We start from the raw sequence: 7,694 nt of genomic DNA on the forward strand, positions 1-7,694 counted from the left end.
AACTATACACAACTTGCATCCTGCTTAATAACAGAGACTCAAAATATAAGGCAAAACTTGACACAGAGAGACAAACCCATACCCACAAAGGAGAAATCGGTATAACTCTCTGTTGGTTATGTCTCTTAACCAATAGATCAAGCAGTACAAGTTTAGAAGGTTTCAATAACATCTTTAGAAAACAAGATTAATGGGCACATGTAGAACACTGCACCAAAGAACCACAAAATGCATACTCCTTTTAAACTCAAAATTAAACATTTGAAAAAGGCAATGAGAAGCTGTGCCACTGAGAAAATACCCCACAAGTTCAAATGACTGTAATAATCAAGTGTGCTCCCTGATTGTAATGCAATTAAATTATAAAGCTATAAATCATTATAAAAGAGGTGCCTATAACATCTGTGGAGATTTGAAAGTTTTGCCCACAGATTTAAGAAGAAAGCATAATGCTAAAACACTTTGAGTTGTATAAAAGATAAACACGCACACAAAACTTGCAGGAAAGCCTAATGCCATGCTTAAAGAAAATTTCACAGCCCTTAACAGAGATTTTTTTTAAAGTTTGAAAATCAATAAATTAAAAGCCTACCTCAAAAAGTTATTTTTCAAAACAAACTGAGGAATTATTACACACATAGATGCAGACGTACAAATGTGGATGAATTACATTGCGCTCTTTGAGTTGACAGAGCCTAGATCCAGTGACACCTCAGCATAGGCATGCTTACCTGACTTCCAGAGCTTGCTTTCCCGTACTGATGCTCCACAAAAAGGAACCAGAGCTTGCTGAAGAAATCCTGAGCCCAGGACTAAATATACAGGATGCCCTGTAATCTCTCAAAATGTCAAAATGTGAAGAAGAGCTGAAACAAACAAGCAGTAAACTAGCAAACACCTGGCAGTGATAAGGTGTGTCAACACACATTGGAGCCAATTAAGGAATTGTTTTTTTTTGGACCAGGGATTGAACTCAGGTCCTTGTGCTTGCGAGACAGGCAGCAGCACCACTGAGCTAAATCCCTGGCCCCAATTAAGGAATTCTTTTTTTTTTTCTTTTATTGAGTTCATTGGTACATTTTATTCTTAATGACCAAAGTTAGAAGATTTTGAGGAAAGAAAATAAAAGAAAAGAAAACAGAAGTGGCAGTAGAGTATAGCCCAAAATATAAAATAACCACGAGTCTATGCTTATACGAATCAGTGATTGAATGAATAATCAAGGCAAAATAGACAAATCCCCTATGCAGAAAATCTCTGAGTAGTTTGTGTTTGCTCCCATCTTTTGAGGAATATAATGTCTGAATCCTTAAATGTGGGCTGTACACATTGACTCCCTTCAAATAACTGAGAGTAAAAAGGAAAGAAAAGAGTAACTTTACAGTGGAGGAACTTGACAAATTTTTCCTTCCAGAGTCAGCATTAATAATGGTATCATGTTTATAGTTTGTGCCTGTTATGGCTGAGATCAAGAATGTCAGCTACAGGTCTCATGCACTCACGGGGGGAGTTTTGGAACAGAATCGGACTACAGCGGTGCTACAGCTGAGTGGGTACTAGGAGGTAGGGCCCGGTCAGAGGAGGAAGGTCACACGAGGGAGACCTGGAAGGATGCATCTCCCTCTTCTTTCCTTCCTTCCCACTCTGCTCTCCAACCAAAAATGATGTGAGAGCTTCCCTCCACCCAGACCCTTCCTCCATGCCATTTTGTCTTGGCGTCAACTGAACAGTGGCTATATTTGTGAGCCAAAAATCAACCTCATTTCTTTCTTTTTCTTTTTTTTTTTTTTGGTACCGGGGATTGAACTCTGGTCCTTGCACTTGCAAGGCAGGTGGCAGAACCACCGAGCTAAATCCCGAGCCCAGCCTCATTTCTTCACATTGCGGTGTTGATAGCTATGATACAAAGAGAGCGGCACTTTGCCTCTTTGGTTTCCATCTATGCAGAACTTCCACATCATCCGTGGAAGAAAGGGCATGGAAATTCTGGCTCTTCATTGTCTCAGACCGAAAGTGACACTTGCCATTTCCTCTTAGGGCCCTTTGACCCTGCTCACAGGGTCCCACACTGACCACACAGGAAAGGGGAAGTGCTGGGGAGCTCGTGGCAAATCTGGTGAATAATATGCTTCTGCTGCCCTTGGACTTTGGAAGCAGAAGGGAATGTGAGTGTGACTGTCTTGTATGATTAGTACATTTAAATCAAATACAAAGAGCTTAAATATTTAGAGCTTCGGGTCTTTCTTGTGCATAACACTACATCAATCTGATAGATTTCTTTAATCCATTGACTGCAAAAAACTGTGCCTCTTCTTCACTTCATAAGGTCCTGGCAGTGATATATGTTTTGCCACCAAGTAATGGTAGCCTGAAGGGCTATATTACTAATGATGTAGACTGGAGCTTAAATTTGTATTTAAAGTCTTACATATTTATGCTCTGGTATTTTCCAGCAAGATGCTGATAATTTTGAAATAGGATTTTTTTTTGGGGGGGGTACTGGGGATCTAACTCGGGTCCTTGTGCTTGTGAGGCAGAAGGTGGAACCACTGAGCTAAATCCCTGGCCCTGAAATAGAAGTTTTTAAAAAAGCAATTAAGATTTTAAAACAGATTAAAATCTGACCCTCAAAGAATGTGTAATGTCAGTCAGCAGATAGCAAACATTCACTGCCACATTTTCATAAACCGTTGAATTTCTACTTCTTTCAGTACCTTTTTTAATCTTTATTTTTTAGGACCTTTTTTCCATTTTTTTTTTCTTCATACCTTCCTTCCAGAATAACTCAGTGCAAAAGCCAATAGGATCAGAGGCCCCCACAAAAAAGATGCACCTGGCCAGAGCAGTGGTTTTTCCAGTGAAGGATTGGGGACCTAGTGAAGAAGGTGCATTGAGAAAGAAAAGGGGATGGTTTCCTGGAGGAAAAAAAAAGTAGGTCTTCTAAGGAGGACCTGAGATCAGGAGCCCCAGCTTCATGGCCATGGACAAGACAACGTCCATGTCCCACCCAACTTCATGGTCAAGGACAAGAAACATCCGCATCTCTACTTTCTTGTCAATTAATAAATGACTGGTCCAGGTCAGCAATTTTATACTGTGGTGACACCTCAGGAGCCATAGAACATATCAGAGGGAAGACAAGGGCAAAGTCTTAATTTTGTCCCTATAAAGAATCTCTACTGTCATCTGTTCTGGGTCCCGGATGGATTATGACCCAGATTATGATATTGTTAGTCAGAAATTTCATTTGTTAAAAAATACATGAAGTGAAAGAAAAATTTTAAAAATCTACTTAAAAAAAAAACAACTAGTTGGCACTTTCGCATTATGACTCAAGCTTTTGCTTTCAGCACCAAAAGGCATGTAGACATTTAATGAATGTGGCTGGGACTAAACAAAAAAAATGTAGAAATGCTTCAGACACCAAAGCTTTACTCACTGGGAAATCATGGAGAAGCCACTGCAGAGCCACATCAACAGTGTACACCTCTACACCACACCTGTATCAGCAAACACTGTGCATGGCCTTCAGGGAGATAATCCAGAGAAAGCGAATCAACAGAGCTGAAGCCCTAGGCAGGAAGAAAGAAAACTGAATGCTTTCTCTAGAGCATCACGAACACTCCAGGTAGCACATAAAGACACACACACACACACACACACACACACACACACTCACACCAGAAGACATAAAACTTTGCCCCCACATTTTTTTTTGTTTTTTTTTTTTTTTTTTGATACCGCATCACTTTCCATGGTGTGCCACATGCTGGCAGCCATTCCCCTAGTCAGGGAATGCCTCTCTTGCCACCTCAGAGGGCGGGTACCTTTGAGCCACAACAAGCTGCTTATTCAGATCTGTTCCCTTAGGCCTGGCATCTCTCACAAGCAATCCCTGTGTCTCTTTGCTCCCTGATGGCTGGCTCTCACACCCATTAGTGGAAGGGCTGGTATTGATCTTTGTGTTTGTTTTCCCCAAACATTATTCTTTGTTCTTACACTGTCACAGCCCAGCTATCTAGGCTGCTTTCAGCATGAGGTTAGATTCTCATGAAGCTCTGCCTTTGTGAGTCCAGTGCCTATTAGAAAAAAAAAGTGCCATGTCCTGAAGACAGGGCTTCTCTACCTCGGCACTGTTGGCAAGTTGGACAGGAAAATTCTTTGCTATGGGGTGTAGAATGTTCAGCAGTATTCTTGGCCTCTACCTACTAAATGCTCCAGCAACCTCTTTCCTCAAATGTGACTCCAAAAAAATATCTCCAGACTTTGCCAGAAGTTTCCTGTGAACAAATGTGCTCCTGGTTTACATGCACTATTTTAAGGGAGCATGGAAGCTGTTCATTAACCACAGAGGATGGGACTCTGTGATTTTCTACCTATGTGGGAATCCATGTGAAGAGTTAACCATTGAATAAGTAGTCAGAAAGAGGCTCTGTGTTCAGGTAACACACACTCAGACACGAGCTGACTTTGTAGAAATGTGAGTGTGTCTTCTTAAATGAACATAAAAACTAAAGCACATGGAAGAAGAGGGTCTGTCTCTGTAGCATAAAAAAACCTTCACATTGTGTGGTATGGTAGAGTTCAATAAAGCATTCCACATGTATAAGCTAATTGTGATGTGGATCTTCCAGGATCCTAAAGGAACAATTATTCAATTATTATTATTACTTCTTTATTAAAAATCATCTGGAAACTGAATTCAAAGACTTAAAAACTTTTGCACTGAATTTATTTTCTTGCTAAAAAAATTGAAGATATATATATATAATCATAACCTATGCAAAACAGAAATAATTTCATGGAAAAACTCTAGCAGGTTATATTGTGATTCTTTCTCACTCATTTTCTTTTTTATTACTCCAAATGGAAAAATTCAATTGCTTCTTAGAGATGAAGAAAAAAGTACTTTTAATAAATTATGACTGGAAAGTGGCTTTTGCTCCTGAATGCCTCTTGGTAATCAAGTATACAAACAGCCAGGGTCCTTGGGCAGCTATATTTCCAACCACTCCCTTCTCATGTCACTAGGTTTGTTGACCTTCCAAGGTTGTTACTGAGCACAAGTAGGCTCAACTGAATTCCTAAGTCTGTTCTCTTCCTCACTGCTTTGTCTTACTTAACCCCACTGAGTAATAAACCTGAATCGAGACTTCTTGACCACAAAAAAAATGTTTATCACAACCATCTGCATTCTGAAATGGTCTTCTCTTTGGCTCAATAGGCTTATCTATTATCTACAACTCATGGCTTGAGAGGCTGGCAGTCTTTCCCAGGCTTCTCAGTGCCACCGAGTTCCCTCTGACGGAAGGGTGTGTGCTTGAAGAAAATGGCTTGATCTGTAACGTGAGTTGGTGTAGCCACAAGAGGAATCCAACAGAACTCTACTAGATTCAAAAATATACCTGATAAACATCACTTTAGTCCATTGTGAAATTTGCATGGGCATACACTGAACATCCATAATTTGAGCCTGTGAACCAACTTGGGCAAGCAGGTACGGACACAAGGACACTCAGGAAAGATGCTAAGGGCATGACTGGAAGTGTGAAGAAGCCCATTTTTCTGACACTACAGGCACCTGGGTGCTTTACCTATATTGCTAGAGGCAGCAGGACTGCAATGGCCGTGTGGTCTGTGGACTCTCAATTCATCGCCATAGAGTCTAGATGCTCCCAAAAGTCCTGTCAACAACTGGTGCAGCTTGATCACATCCCTTCCACTCCACAAAGGTACAAACATCACGGTCACCCAAGCTGAGCTCAAAAGCATGTAAAGAGAAGTTCGCGATGTAGCTCCCAGAACCTACTTTGGGAATCTGTCGAGAGTTTCAATTGTTGACATTCCAGAAATAATTTTCAATGCCCCGGATGACTGAGGACTCTGTTGTGGATCCATTCATTTCTTCTTAGGAAAGCAAATTTGCTGAAGCCAGCTCTCCTACTGTGGAGCTAATTTTCATTTCCTTTATTGCATTCTCAGTAAAGTGGTTTGAGGAGACTCAGAACATGGGGCAATTCAAGCCATTCCTTGAGATGGTCTGAACGCCGCAGTGACTGCAGACTCCAAGGCACCCCTGTGATATGTGGCCAATCATATCACAGGCTACTAAGCTGGAGTTCTTATTGAAATTGACTTGTGAAGAAGTGGTCAGGGCTTCAGGCAGAAGGAAATCAATGTTGAGAGCTCACGAAGATGCTAAACTACAAACAGTTGGCAAATAAACTGCAGCCTTTTTTATAGTTTAGTCCAAGAGAGGGAAGAGGGGTCCTGGTGTTTCTCAAAGAAATTGCTTCCTATCCAAATTTCCCTTAATCATGCCCTTGTCATCAGAGGCCAGGCCACCATGGAGTAGCATAACACGGTGCTGAAAGAGGAAAACTCACCACTTGGGAACAAGCCTTCTTAGTTACGGGTGCCAATCCCAATCTTCTCTCACATTTACAAACCCTGTTCACTTTGCACACAGTGTTCTGGAACACTCCATCATTGGAAATGTGATCTGAAGAGCTGAGTTTGATGGACACCCAAAGAAAGGGAATATGTGGGCTTTGTCTCTGTGCAGGGGTGGTACAGACAGCTGGGGTATCTGGGAGGTGGATGGATTAGACTCCAAGGTGCAGGGTAAGAATCCTTTGCCTGTTTTCCATCACTCTCCTAAGGCCACTTTGCTTTTAGATGAGAAAGGCTGCTAAGGGCAGAAACCAGGATTTCATTGCCTGGCTTTTTGAGATCACCAGGGAGTTTGACAAGCAGCTGCATAGCAGACATCTGCTCTCAGCCCAGCAGTCTCACTGCCCTGGAGGCCAAAGGTGCCTGGAGGCTGATTGTAACACTTTTGGAGCTAAACGCAGACCCGGTATTTATTTTTACAATCTGGCTGACTCAGCACTCGAGTCCTCACCACCAAGGGCAACAAAACCCACTCCCCACTCCACCGACCCTGGCAGACCACACTGCAGAATCTGGGGTGGGGTGTAATCCTCTCCAGAGTAGGCAGAACACTGAAGACCCAGGCAATTCGGTGGGTCCCTTTCTCAAGAGAGTTAGAGTCTCCAAAGGGCAGAACATGGATCCACTGGGACAGCCTCTCTTTAGGTCCAGCCCAGTTTCCCGCATTCCCTTCTAATGGTGCAGACTAAAGACACTAGATGTTATAAACTTTTTTTCCTTTTTTATCTTCTCTGTATTGTTCCAATTTTAGTATATATGTGCTGCCAAAGCGAGCACTTTTCCTTTTTTACCTAATATATATGTTTAGCTGATTTTAAAATTCTGTTTGTTCACACAGCTAAAGAAAGCTCACGATGGAGATTTAAAAAACAATACAGACAAATTAAATGGGAAGAAGAAATTTCTATCCTACTCCCTGTAGGAAACATGGGTGGCTTTCCTTCCTGTCTTTTCTCTGTGAATATGCTCAGATACTTCACAAAGGGACTCACAGTATATACACACCTATCTAACCTAGCTCTTCATAGCTTATAAATCTTGACCATATCCTCATGTTATTAATTTAATGACTGTTGGTACTATGTGTAACAATGGTATAAAGCTGGATGATTCTTTGGAGAGATTAACTTATGTTTCTTATCATATTTCCTGTTTCTTTCCTCTCTCCCTTTCTTTGCTCCTTTTTAGCAGATAGTAAATTTTGTGTTTCTTTGTCCCAGTAAAGGATATATATAATATAT

General features: G+C 41.3%; 1 long non-coding RNA gene across 1 annotated transcript in view; it reads right to left on the reverse strand.

The window, feature by feature from the left end:
* Window positions 1–775: 775 nt before the first annotated feature.
* LOC117285296 overlaps window positions 776–7,694 on the reverse strand; it is a 27,945-nt gene continuing 21,026 nt past the window's right edge. Inside the window, exons 2-3 of the long non-coding RNA XR_004516268.1 lie at window positions 3,440–3,572; window positions 776–866 (exon numbers count right to left, since the gene is read on the reverse strand). This is a non-coding gene — a long non-coding RNA (uncharacterized LOC117285296). The remainder of the gene's footprint in view (window positions 867–3,439; window positions 3,573–7,694) is intronic.

This window comes from Fukomys damarensis, unplaced genomic scaffold (assembly GCF_012274545.1).
Source record: "Fukomys damarensis isolate Sample0158 unplaced genomic scaffold, DMR_v1.0_HiC HiC_scaffold_8, whole genome shotgun sequence".
Classification (NCBI taxonomy): Eukaryota; Metazoa; Chordata; class Mammalia; order Rodentia; family Bathyergidae; genus Fukomys; species Fukomys damarensis.